The sequence below is a fragment of the Erithacus rubecula genome, assembly GCF_903797595.1.
Source record: "Erithacus rubecula genome assembly, chromosome: 8".
NCBI classification, from domain to species: Eukaryota; Metazoa; Chordata; class Aves; order Passeriformes; family Muscicapidae; genus Erithacus; species Erithacus rubecula.
In genome coordinates, this window is record NC_136659.1 from 29,954,676 (window position 1) to 29,968,377 (window position 13,702).

The 13,702-nt window shown below is 40.5% G+C and overlaps 1 protein-coding gene across 2 annotated transcripts in view; it reads right to left on the bottom strand.

The window, feature by feature from the left end:
• DPP10 (dipeptidyl peptidase like 10) overlaps positions 1-11,191 on the bottom strand; it is a 445,885-nt gene extending 434,694 nt beyond the window's left edge. Inside the window, exon 1 of one of the 2 annotated variants that reach the window (XM_079310523.1) lies at positions 11,173-11,191. The gene's annotated coding sequence lies outside the window, so the exon portion shown is untranslated. The remainder of the gene's footprint in view (positions 1-11,172) is intronic. The other variant, XM_079310525.1, reaches the window with a different exon arrangement.
• Positions 11,192-13,702: the final 2,511 nt, after the last annotated feature.

The window sequence follows — 13,702 nt, forward strand, 5'->3', positions numbered from 1 at the left end:
GTACTTGAAGCAGTCCATTGAGAGGTACAGGCAGCTGCAGATGAAAAAGGCTGTGATCAAGCAGGAGCAGATAGCAGGGAGTTGTTTCCTTCTCTGAAACATTTCCGTGGCACTGCTGTAACTCAGGAGAGCAGCACGCTTTGGAAAAACACTTAAATACGTGCTCGTCTTTGAGTATCAGCTCGGGGCTGCTGAAAACCCTCAAAGATAAACATCCTCAAGAGCATCTTGAATAAAGACAGACTTAGCATGTGATTACCCTCAGTAGCTGATTTGGGATCTGGGAAATGCAACCCAAAAAGTAGAAAGTCATTGTCATCATAGATTTACAGAGTACTACAATACTGCCTGTGCCAATCACACAGCAACACTAAGATTTCTTATCCAGCTAATACTCCCATTCTTGCCAGTTTTGCCCTGAAAATGGAGAAATTATGCAACATTTCCATCAGCACCCCTTCTAATCTTTGTGCTGTTTTCTGGAGGTATTCAGAACCTCCTTTCCCATGGCGATATTTATAAAAATGTTCTTAAAATGCTAATAAACACTGTCCCATTTTTTGTCTCTCCTTCAAGAATTACCTGATGTCACAAAGCACTCAATCAAAAGACCCCAAACACATCAATGGGTCACACCACACTTTCAGTCTCTATACCTTACAAGATTTTTTTTAAAGATTACATAGCCAGCTGCTTTCTTTCATATATGTGTGGAGAAACAGGAAAATGTTAAGAAATTACATAGATTAGGAACTTTTTCCTTCATGCTTTGAACTTCTTCATTCACACACTCAGAAGCAATTGAGAGAATCACAATATGGTATCTTTAGCACACACATTGAAAATGCAGGTACAAAAATAAATAAATAAATAAAATTACTCATTTATTTGTGAACTGAAGCTTGTCTTAGTTTTAAAGTCATTCAGAGGAAATCTCAGTGGTATGACATGACTATAGAGTTTAAATTGTCACTTACATTAATCAATATTAATTTATTCTTGTAGCAAGGAATATGTGTTGTCAACATTTCATCTTTAGGAAAGGAATAACATTAAAACCAGCTCTCATGATGAGTAAAATTAAATGTGTGTTTATTCTCACTAAAGAATATATGCATTGCTGCTATCATGTTATTAAATAAGCTTGTAATGAATTCACAGTATTTGCATGTTTGCACATTAAACATTTGTACTGATGAACTGCAGATTCACTGTTGAAACTGCTAATTGTGCAACTGCATAAAGATTATTTTTTTACAAAGCCAGAAGGATATTTGTTCTTTTAAAACCATTCTGCACATGCTCTCCTGTAAAACATTGCAGTAGCTAGCAGTTCCCAGACTCAAATGTCTGTGTGAGCTGAGTGGGAAATAATCTTCCATTAATTTTCAAATAACTTCTGTATGCCTCGAGTGGAGTGATGCTCAATATAATGTTTTCCTTGGGCTTTTCTTGACAACTGAAACTCATTCATAATTCATCTGCTTATGAAATCCACCTGAGGAACACGTCAGAGGAGGGGACACAGCTCTACCTTCCACACTGCAGTGCACAGGCATGGCAGCGTGTCTGAGTCTGTCCCCTTAAAAAAACTCCACATCTTTAAGTGGCAGCAAAGCAACCTTAAAAATGGTTATAGGGAAGGGCTGAACACTGCCAGCATATCAGTTCTGCCCCAGCATATTCTGCCACCAGGCATGGGTGCAAAAGTGAGGTCTGACTTTGGGCTCCAGAGCTGCTCTCACTACAACCTGTAGTCCAGGCAGAACTGGGATCCACTTCCAGCACCTGAGGGGCCCTTCAAAAATCCCCAGCCACACCTGTGAGCTCACATGCAGTGAGGGGACTGTGTGCCATCCTCATCCCAGCCATCCACACAGCCCATTTCTGCTGGTCAGGAGAATGAAAGTTTACCAAGGCAGAAACCAAACCTGCAAGTAGAACAGTTGGAGGATTTAACACATTACAGTTGTCTCCTACTGTGCAGTTTGTGTGACATTTGGGTTTGTCCTCTCAGAAGGACATTGAAATGGCAGGCAGAGTTGCATCATGAACCTGTGCAGAAGGAGGCTTTGGTCATTTTTTTCAGAACAAGGGCTATTATAAGGTTCCTAAATCACCATTTTGCTGGAATTTCACTTACATAAAGGAAAATGAAGATGTGTTAAATGATCATTGCCTATAAAAGTCATAATTTCCACCTTTCCTCCTCTACCACCCATGGAATGATAGAGGCCCAGATTGGGCACACCAGTGAGACAAAGCAATGCTATGTTTTGCTTGTCTTACAGATAATCTACTATGGATGAAGGAGGTGTGTGAACCCTCTACACCATGCTCACGTTTGTGTTACTGTCTCTTACAAACACTTCCTGCCTGCAGTGTGGGTGCAGTGGGTGTCAGCAGAGCTGCTGCACCACAATGGAACATTCAGTTGCCTTAATGCTTTCCTAAGCATTTTGCTTGAAAGATTTCATACTGCCTATCATCTTCTTTTGCTACATACCCCTGTGTCTGACACATAAATAATGAAAGCGTGCTCTTCCTATTTTGATATCTCATCCTGACAATCAGCTGCAGGGAAAGCACAGTCAGTCAGTATTTGACAGGAGTGAAAGAGGGGAAACAGGCTGAGTTTCATCTGTGCAGTAAGTTTCAAAGGCAATCCCATAAACTCTTTTCAGCAGTGCTGGAGCCTAACCATGAGCTGATGGAAATGCTCACCCCTTTGCAAAAGTCCCTAGCTCCAGCTGCAGTTCCCACTAAAGCATCAGAAGAACAGATTTAAAAGCTCTGATAATTGTATGTGTGACTAGCCACATATCCCTGTGCTGTAGGGCTAGGGGTGAGCCTGAAGTGAAAACCTGAAACTTTCAGGCAGAAATAGAAAGTACCATGTAACTGGGTCCCCCCTTCTCTGAGCACACAGCAGTGTGTGGCCACCACTCTGCCCACAGCCACACTCCTTGAAGTCCTGATGGCCTGGGGTGATTGTCCAGGGAGGGCAAATTCAGACACAGCAGGGGAATCTTCGAGGGCTTGGCAGCCTGGATAACAGAGTGCAAATGTCCATCTGCCAAATCCACTGAGAGGCAACTAGCACTTCACTGCTCAAATATTTCTGAAGCTCAGATTAGTCTGACTCCCAGACTAGATTTCCTGAGCTATGAAGATGGTTTTTATATTGATTCATTTTGTATTCTCCTATGCCAATTACTACTTGCAACTGCATGGAAATCTTCCAGGAATTTTGCAAACGACTGATGGTTTGCAACTACCTGAGATCTTTTATCCACAGAGATGCCCCTTATACTGGAAGAAATGAGAACCTTGCACTAAACACTTGGGAAATATCCATTATTCATATAACCAACACCCAGTCTCTGTTTATGTACTTATGTGTCAAAAACTTTTACACTCCTCTTACAAGTATCAGAGCCTGCCTTTTTGATGCTGAATTTTCACATCCTTACTAAAATTCAGGCTTCCAGCAGCTTGGAGGCCCCCTGAACCAAAACTGAGTGTTAAATAGAATATATTAAATATTAATATATTAGATGTAATATATTAAATCTGAGGTCAAAAAGCAGTTGGTGTCATTCTATAATATTTAATCCCTTTCCCCAAGTCCCTTGTGTAGTTATCCACATAAAGTAAATGTGCAAGCCAGGTAATTTATTTTCACACCAGATATTTCTCACAGAATGATTTTCCCCCATGCAGGAAAATTTTTACCCCTGTGACAATTTATATTCTGGAGTTCTGAAAGTGGGTGCTTAGGCAGCAGCACCTGCACCCTCAGCTGCTTCAGAAAGGAGAGCATAAAACACTTAAAGCAGTGCTAAAAAGCTCCAAGAGTTTGCCTTTCTTGGGGCATTTTAGAGCACTTTAGTAGAATTGTAGTTGCAGCTGACCCCATGTAATACACAGAATAAAATCATTCCTCCTGAAAGCCTCTCTCTCTGCTGACTGCAGAGATCCCAGTGCAAATGCCTTCCTAACCTGGATGCCTCAAGCAAGGTAAATCCATACTTCTTTTGAGTAGTCTTAGCACTCAAATGCCTTGAATTGCTGCTGGTTTGCCTTCACCTGCATCCCCTTCCCCTGTGCTGCTACACATCTGCAGAAGGCATCTGGTCCTTCCCATTCAGTCCTCTAAGAACTAAACTCTCTATTGATATCATTTAACTCTGACCTTCCAGAAAGAAAAAAAACAGAAAACGAAAAGTGATACAGGTTTCAAATTCAGAATGGATACAATAAATAGTGACAAACATTTTCTTTATGAATGGCAAATAATGACAGTAGAGAACACTAAAATGCATCTTTGAGATATTCCCTAACTGGAGTGAGAAATGAATTTAAATGTGTAATAAAAAATGTTATAGCAGTTGGTGATTTCACTTTGGAAAACCTGCTAGGAAAAAAAGTTAATGGCATAATAAATTCTTTTTGTGGGGGAGGTCATAAGAAATTATTATTTTGGGGGGTTTAAGGTTTGACAATTTCTTGTAAATCTAATCAGCCAGCTAGCAATTGATACCTTTAAATTGCTTCATGTCTTTCATGCCATCCCAAGGCAATGCTCAGGTTTCTGTTGCAGGCTGGTTCACATCAGCTGCATGCAGACAGAAGAAAGCATTCTGAAATGTGTTAAATAATTGTCAGCAGAAACTCAGGGCAAGGGATCAGAGAGGACAAGATTTCTACCAGCATGGTTGGAAGACTATTTTATTTTGGATTCTGCCCAATGTATCTTTAGTATTTAATTTTTACTCCAAGGAAGAAGCAGGAAATTTGGGTCTGACATGTCTCAAATCAGCACTCAAACCCCCTGACATACTGTGTTTTCATCTATTACGCTTTTGATCCTTGAAGAGACTGAAATCTGTTTGAACCAAATTATTTTTCAGCATTGTGGATGACACTACAGTTTTTAGCCACAAACTCAGTTCAAATAAGGAACAAGGAAGTGCCAAAATGTCAAAGCCAAGGAGCTGCAGATGGCTTTGGTACTTTCATTAATTTGGATCCAAGATGATATACAGGACCACAGGGCACAAAAAAAGAGTTTGTGCTTGAAATAAACATTTAAAAGATAAGTAGGATAACCAGAGTTCAAACACAAAATTCAAAGTGTCCATTTCCTTTATACACCCCCCACTTCAGAGTTTTGCTTTAAAACTGAACTCAACCAGAGTTTAATGGAAAGACATGATGTGAAGCTGCACAGTTGCTGGCAGCCTGAAGAGAAAATTCACAGTACCACTGCACAAGAAAAGAAGCAGAGCTGAGCTGGTGAGACTCAAAATTTAAATTTGTCCATTATAATACTTTCTCTAAGTTATTACATATTTCTAAGAAAAATTAATGTGCTACAGTGGGCTTATTTAAACCTCAGTGGAGTTTGAAGTTATTTGGATTTATCTTTGAGCAGTTTCATCTATTGCTCTTCTTGTCTCCAATCAGCAGACACATGAGCCAAAATCCTGTTACAAAATCAAGTAGCTTTTCATCTTCAAATGTTAATTATCACAAAGTCTTTGTGAAGCTGATAAGCATCACTGCCCTCCATTCCTCAAAGGAGACAGCCAGCAGCAAAGCAGCTTTCCTGAAACCACACTGGAACCTCCTAGAGCCCAAAATGTGATTTAACTTCTGTGCTTTTCTAAACTGAGCAGTGGCAGGTACAGTGCCTTTGTGATGAGTGTCAGCAAACACTTTAAATCACTCTTTTGCAAGTCTGCAGAAGTGAAAAAACACCCTCATGGCAGAGCCACCACAGGAGTTTGCCCCATGCAATTCCATAGATTTAACTCAGGTAAAATATTCACCAGGCTCACATCCCTATAGGCCTATGTGGAGGCAATAGATCAGCCCAAGGAAGAAACTGCAGGAAAATGTTAGTAATAACATGATTCCAAGAAAGGCAGGGCAGATCTGCACCTCTGCACATCATCTAACATCACATATGTGAGGGAGCATGAATCCTGTGCTCCTCACACTCATTTGGTTTCAGTCCTTCTCTCCCTTTACCTCCTGTTTGATGTATTTGCTGGGATTCTTATTAGGCCATGGAGAAAAGGCATCAGAATAGATGAATTCCATTTTTCAGGAGCTCTTTTGAAGAACTAGCCCTTAACTATAATTTGTTTTTTTTCAGTTAAGCAGAAGGTTTACGACATTTGGTGCAGCCTGGCTGTTCCTCAGGACAGAGCCTTTATCTGCCTGTCCACAGGAACTTGTGCAACAAGCTCCATATCCTTGGCCAAGGCTTTTCACATCTCACCACAATATAAATCCTGCTCTAAGCACAGAGTACATCACTTTTATCAGAAGTCTCTCACTTCAAAGAGAAACTGCAGTGGAACAGAGCATTAAACAGATCCATGAGGCTCATAAGCATTTATAAGTCTCCTAAAAGCAAAACTCTTACAGTTCATCTTCTCAGCTAAAAAAAAAGACTCAGTTTTAACTTTTTTTTTTTTTTTTTTTTTTTTTTTTTAACAGTGAAGTACACCAATATCTGTGATCTGTTCAAAGCTCACAGTGAAGATAATTCAGGGATTTTGGTCACTCCCATGCATGGCCCAGCAGCAAGAGCAGCTCAAAGAAGCAGCATCCTCTTGCAGGTGGTGGCTCCCCACACCTGCCACTCTGCTGTGAGGTGCAGTGTGTTGTTCCTGCACACACAAGGTGTGCAGGGTTGGCAAAGCCAGAGGGACAGGGACAAACACAACCAAACCCATCACACAGCACAACAGGTGCATAGTGAAGCATCACTCATTCTTTATTCCCTTGGGTTTTGTCTTTTCCTTTAAAAAGAGTAAAAATTAGGCTTTCAAAACTTCCTGTTACAAGTGAGGAATTTGATAGCAGAGAATGTGGTTGCATACAAAACTCCGGGTATTTATTCCTCCAAAAATGTGTGAAAGCTTCCACTCAATTAGTGTTGCCAGTGCAAATTGTTTTCATTGGAAATGACATGGCAAAATGTTACACAGCAGGTGGGAGCTCCATCACTAAATGCCCAGAAGGAAATCAGATGAAGGATTTTTTTTGTCTGCTGAGAATTGACCACTATTATAATTGAATAGCCTTTTTTTAAAAGAGGTACTGTGCAAAGTTTTCATGACCTTAATTGTTTCACATAATTTCCCACACCACATGCTATTGTTATTCATGTCCTAAGTGTCACTTGATATTCATGATAATTCATAAAGACTATCATTTGTGATAATTGATGTCATTAATATACAATCTTTGAAGGCCTTTCTGTAATCATTAGCTAAACCATACAGGATGCAAAATCAATGATCTTAATTATGTCATTAATAATAATAATTTAGGTGTGAGTGAGGTTTTCCTCATAACACAAATTCTTCAGGTTATTTAATTTCTATTATCACTCTAGAAAAACAATAACCTTGACATAAGCCAAAATTTCCATATGACCCAAGACATTTATTTAATGCCAGTCTCTTTTTTCTTTTAGTTGGAGAAAAGTTGAAATTATATTCTATACACCGTGTAAAACATTAGTCCCAGATAAATTAAGATTTCAGAGTGGAAATGCTGAGGGCCAAATCTATTCTAATGTAATTACTTAAATAAAATGTCTGAGTACTGAAAAAAATTCCTGCAGTTTGAGACAGAATGAAACCAGTAAAATGTTGCCACTAACTCCATGGATATTGCAGAATTTCCTCATTTCCTCCTCTTCTCCAAAAAACTCTGGGGGACTTTGCACTCTGCCTGCTGCTCTGCAGAAGATGCAAACATTGAGGGAAAGTAGTATAAAGGAAATGATGCAATAGCCTCATTTTTCTACTGCCTCTTCTAATACCTTTTGTCTCATAAATCAAATCACAGGTGGGCTTTCTCTGTTGTCCATACTCTCAGTTGGGTGGAATGAAAGACATCACTGCAGTCACCAAGTTTAACTCCATCAACTGACAGTGGGAAGAGAACTCCTCCTTCCCAGGGCTGTACCTGGCTCTCAGTGCTGGAGCACCACAGATGCTCCCAAAGCAGCACCAAAGGGCAGCCCAGGACATCACATCTGCTAAATGCCCTTCATGAGCTGCCTGACCTCTGCTCTGAAGCTGGTTCAGAGCTTCTTTAAACATAAACATCAGTCATTTTTTTCCAGCTGAGAGAATGGATGGACCCAGAAGGCAGAGGTTTCCTGGCTAAATACTGCCTGGAGGCATAGAAAAAGAACTGTAAGTGCTATTTTCTCCTGTGAACTCTGAGCCAGAGCCTGTTGAGCCTCCCTGACCTCGGTCACGCTGGTATTTTAGATTTCAGCTGACGAGGGCAGTGTATCATCAACACACCCAGAGCAAGCTGCACACAGCAGGCACTCAAAGCCAGCACAGCTCTGTAAAGGTGGTAACTAAACTACTCAGTCAGTGGCTTGTTTTTGTTTTCTTCTGTCTTCACTCAGAGTTAGGATTAAAAACACGAAGGAGACGAATTTTTTAATGTTTGTGCTTGGTTGTTCATTAAATTTTATCTAAAGTACAGAGAGTTTTGTGATGCTTCTAGCTACTAGCTAAAACCCAGTGAAATGGAGATGAATATAGCTAGTTACAAGGTTTTTTAAAGCTAAATAGTCTAATAGAGGATTAACACCTATATTTTTTTATACTTTTGACCCAATAACCAAACTTCTGAGATCCACAGTGCAGCACTAACTATCCAACCAGAAACTATTACTTGAAATCATGAAGAAGAAGGAAGAGGAAGATAGAAAGGAGACAGCACCTAAAATCCTCCATCTTGTCCCATACTTATTGCTATATTCTAAAGTCTTCAAAACCCTTCACCATGTGAAATCATACACTTCTATTCCAGCTACACACCCATGACTCTAACTCCATCACTCAGATTTGAAAGCTTTCTACAAGGCCTCAACTCAAAAGCAGTGTTCCCTTGGGTGTCAGTGTCAGAAAGCACAGAAAGCTCAAAACTCCCAGGTTTCTGGGTTCCAACACAACTCCAGCTCTGGGGAAGCACAGCAGAGGAGGAAATGGAAGCTTCACCCTGAGCAGCAGCAAGCAGCAGATACAGTGCATGAGCCTCAGGGGGCTTTCTCCTGGAGAAAGGTGAGCTGTCCTGAAGTGAAACCTCTCTGGGCACCTTCCTGCCCTCTCCCTGCCCAGCCAAGGCTGGATCCATCACCCCAGCTCTTGTGGGAGGCAGCAGGAAGAAAAGCAGCTCTGAGAAAGCAAAGGGAAAACTGTGACTGCCCTATCTTAGCAGGAGGTGCTAACATGCCCCATTTATGGGTGCAGAGCATCCTTGGCAGTCATTTTATCCCCATCCACATATTACATGCAGATCCCAAGCTCTGATTTCTAATGTCTCTTCTCCTCTTGTCTGAAAACTCCCCAAAATGACAGCTTTGTAAGAAAGATGTTGCTGAAGACAAAATCTGACTGACAACATCTTTACAAATGAGGGGCTGTCAGGCAGAATGCATCTTGATTTGTGGATTTGCAGAGAAAAATGTTTAACATGTTTACTCCTAAACTCAGCAGATTTGCAACAAAGAAATTAGAAGATATTAAATCCTAGCAAAGTTTAGTGCCATTTTATGAGAACTACTTCAAAGAATATTACCTCATTACATAGTAAGAGTTTGCTGTTTAAGACTGAATAATTACCAATGGCAAAAGCAGCAATGTGTCTGTGAATGCCTGAAAAGTCAGACACCAACACCACTGACAAAGAGTGTGTGTCTGCTTTTGCCTTAGAGGAATGTGCCAGTAAAGCCCATTTTTGTTGTTTCCTTGTTTCAGAATACTAAAATTTGCCCAGGGAAGCTTCTCCTGAAGAAATGCAGCTTCACAACAGAAAGTTTGTGTTTCAGAACAGTTTTTAATGAAAGAAATGGATGTTCATGGAAATCCAGTTTGGCCTCTGCCATGGGTTTATTAAATCCCCAGGGGCACAGGTTTCTCTTTGCAGTTTCCTATCCATTAACAGTATTATTTCTGAGCATTTCCCCTGCCACGTGTGCCCCCAGGGGGCTCCTCATTTCTCTCCTTGGTTTCATGTGCATGCCCAGAGCTGGACATTCACCAGCACAGGGTGGCAGAGGGAGGCTGAGGCTGAAATTGGGGTTCTTGAATTTCCATATTCCATTTCCTTCAGCACTGTGCAGAGTTTCTGTTTCCATCAGAGATCAAGATAACTTTGATCAGGCTATTTTTATTTTGTAATACATTTTTTCGTTGCTGCATGATCCCCTCTTCTTGCCTTGAACTGAACCACAATGAGTTATCTCCCTGTTTTCAATCATCAATTCTTTGGGGAAAAAGAAAACAAGGCAATCACACAGCAGGGACAAGAGCATCCTTTTTTTTTTTTTTTTTTTTTTTGTTTAAAGAAAGATCTTCTGGATGTTTTTCAGTGAGGCTGGTTTTATTCTCATCCCTTAGTGAGAACCAAAGGAACATTCTCAGGAGGCTGAACTGGCATTTGGGTACCTATCAAATTTGGCTTGCACTAAAACTCATTTCCTTGCAGTCTCCTTGAATTAATTCTGGTGGCTGACACATGACTGTCCTGGCTCTCTACAAAGTCAGTTTCAAACCTCATAGAAACTGCATTTCTGGATCCTTCTTGAAAGCATAATTGTGTTCATCCTAAATTTAATTATTTTAATTGCCAGCCAAGAGAACTTTCTTTCATTACACTCACGTAAAGGCTTATCATTTCCCCCCTCCTACAGTCACTAACCAACTTGCATAAAAGAAAATACATTAAATTGATTTTCTTCCATAGGAAATACATCAAGGAATGGAGAGGATTGATTTCCCTCCATAGGAAACAAGACATAAATGTTTTTAATCCAGGTGCTGCATTCAGTTACCATGTACAGTATGAAAAACTGTGCCATAAAAATGAAATTAAATGCATAATAGCATGGGAAAATCTTCCCTCATATTATCTTAAAGTATTCATTTTTTTGGCAGGGCACAAAATCAACCTTTAAGCGTTACCTACACCCATCTATTTTCCACTGGGTTCTAGCACTTAATTATGCACCTTTCTGGGATGCTCTTTGGAAAGGACCATGTTTCATCATCTCTCTCTGATTTCAGTGAGCAGACTCAGAATGCAATGTACTCACTAAATTTGAGTAAGAGTGACAAATCTCACCCCGTGCTGTGCCAGACTGCACTGTTCCATCAAGTATCAATCCCGTGAAGATTTATAACTGAGGATATAAGTCACAGCCTCCTTTAAAGTTTGTATCTCAAGGCTGTATCATCCTTGACTTTAAAATCATCCATGCAGATTTTACGGGTCAAAGTTGTAATTACATAAAATTTTAATAAATCTCACAGCCTGTGTAAGGCAAAAAGAAGGTGAAGTTAGAAATACCAGATTCAAACATTGTAGAATTTTCAGCTCAACTATTCCATTAAATCTTGGACTTATCCTTATTGAAAATACATTAGTTATTGTGTCCTTCTGAGGTCATTATCATGGACATGCTGTTGTTGAACAGCAGATTTCCCTATATTTTTCATTCAAAAATAATTTGCAGCAGCTCTTCTCTTCTGCACTGCAGGCACCAGGGGAGAACACGGTGTTCCATGGTCTCCATGCCCACAGGAGGTGCTGTACAAGGGGTGTTGTGTGCTCATGCAGAAAGGATCCATGTTCCATCACACCCTCACTCTGGGCAGGCAGCAGGGGCCAGGGAAATGCAGCAGCAACAGCCTGTGCACCAGAGCTCCCAGTAAAGGAGGAATATTCACTTGCTGCTGCCTGGTTCACTTCTGGTTCACTTCTGAGCCTTCTGTTGCCTTGAACACAGCATATACATTTCTCTTTCTCTTCAAGCCCATTTCCCTGGATAATAAATACTAGATCTTCTTTGATCAGTATTCAGTAAAAGTTGTGCATATGTGATCTTTTTGATTGGCATTTTCTATATCTGTAAACAAAATATCAGCAAAAGGTTGACTGTTCTATCTGCCAAAATGAGACCCAGTTATTGATCTGGATGTTAGGCTGCCATTTTATTGAAAGACTGATTATCTTTGTATCTAAATTGGCAGAAGATATCAATAAGAAACCTCCTGTCTTAGCATAGATGTTGGCAGGCCCTCTCTCCAGGGTAACATGTAGGCCAACAGCAGTCATGACTTCCTTCATGCCTCTCTAGCAGCCATTATTTGCCATTGAAAAATAGAGATTAGTTTTAGATCAATAGTTCTGGGGTCAAACACACAGAGTGCCTGAAACTGAGTGTACTGAAACTGGAGATCAAATGCAGTTTCTAGGGTCCCACTTTTAATTGTCCAACAAAATATCCAATCCTGTAATCCCTGATTTGATTTCAGAGAATGACAGAAGCACAGAATGGGTCAGGTTGGAAGGGACCACAGTGAATCATCTGGTCCAACCTCCATGCTCAAGCAGGATCATCCCAGAGCACATTGCCTGGGATTGCTTGTTTTAGCTGTGCATTTACCCAAAGTTGTGCAGATGGTATAAGAAAATGTCCCACCAAGGTCAAAAGCAGTCTTTGAGCTGTGCTGCAAAGGGAATCAGAAATGTTGGTGACAATTCATGTGTAGCTGGTTTGTGCTCCGTGTGTCAAGGGAATCAGAAATGTTGGTGACAATTCATGTGTAGCTGGTTTGTGCTCAGTGTGTCAATGTGCTACTTCAAAATATCCAGATAGTTGTGCAGGCCCTGCAAAGCTTTTCCTCATTCTTGTAGTGCCTACACTAGTTGTACTACCTTGCCCACAGTTTTAATCATCTGCCTTTCTAATATTTTCTCAAAGATTTTGACTGCCTTTGCATTTTTTACCAGAGCTCAAATAGGCTCCCTGACAGGCTTATTGACAGCTACTCAAGGGGTGGTGGTTGAGTCTGCTACAAGAGTACCACCCCCATTTGATGTTCATTTATAGACCAAAGGGTAAATAAATCCACAAGATGCATTCAGGGATGCATTGTCAGCCTTGCTGGTGAAATATTCTGGTCTCGTTCTGGGAGATCTCCCATAAAAGAGAAGAACTACTCTGAAAATAAGAAAATGCCTTTTGCCTAAGATTTTTTAAGTCCCTAGGTTTACAGGGATACACAAGATCCAGCCACAGTTCCAAAATGTGCTCCTTCTTTCTAGCTAATGATTTGTTCCTGCAGGCAGAAAGCCAAACCCAGAGCATTTGTCAGAGCACAGTGCATTAAGGATTATCTTTTACCTGTCTGTGCTGCTGGCCAGAAGACCCTGTATGTCTCCCTGAGCTCAATTCCAAGGAATAGGCTAATTTCTTTAATTGATTCCTAATCTGAAAGATGCCTTCCTAGGAGTAATGAAGGGAAACAGTGCTTATGCCACACCTGCTTGGTTTATGGTCCCCTATTCAATATCTTCACAGAAAGAAAATGTAACAACACTCGAATTCTCTTGCCAATGGGACATGGATGATAAACTCTTTATTCCTGCAAGAATTTCAACACATCAGTAAGAATCAACAGTTAAAGCTGAATTCACATGAGGAGGGAGTTACACACTGGAAAGGAGAAAGAATTGCAAAATGTTTGCAAATTTCACTCCTCCTGTTGTTAATGCCCAGCATGGTCCCCATTCCTGTCAGACAGCAGAAGCAGTAGCTTGTAGTTTCTATAAAACCCTATAGACTAGAATTCCATTTATCAGATAGTGT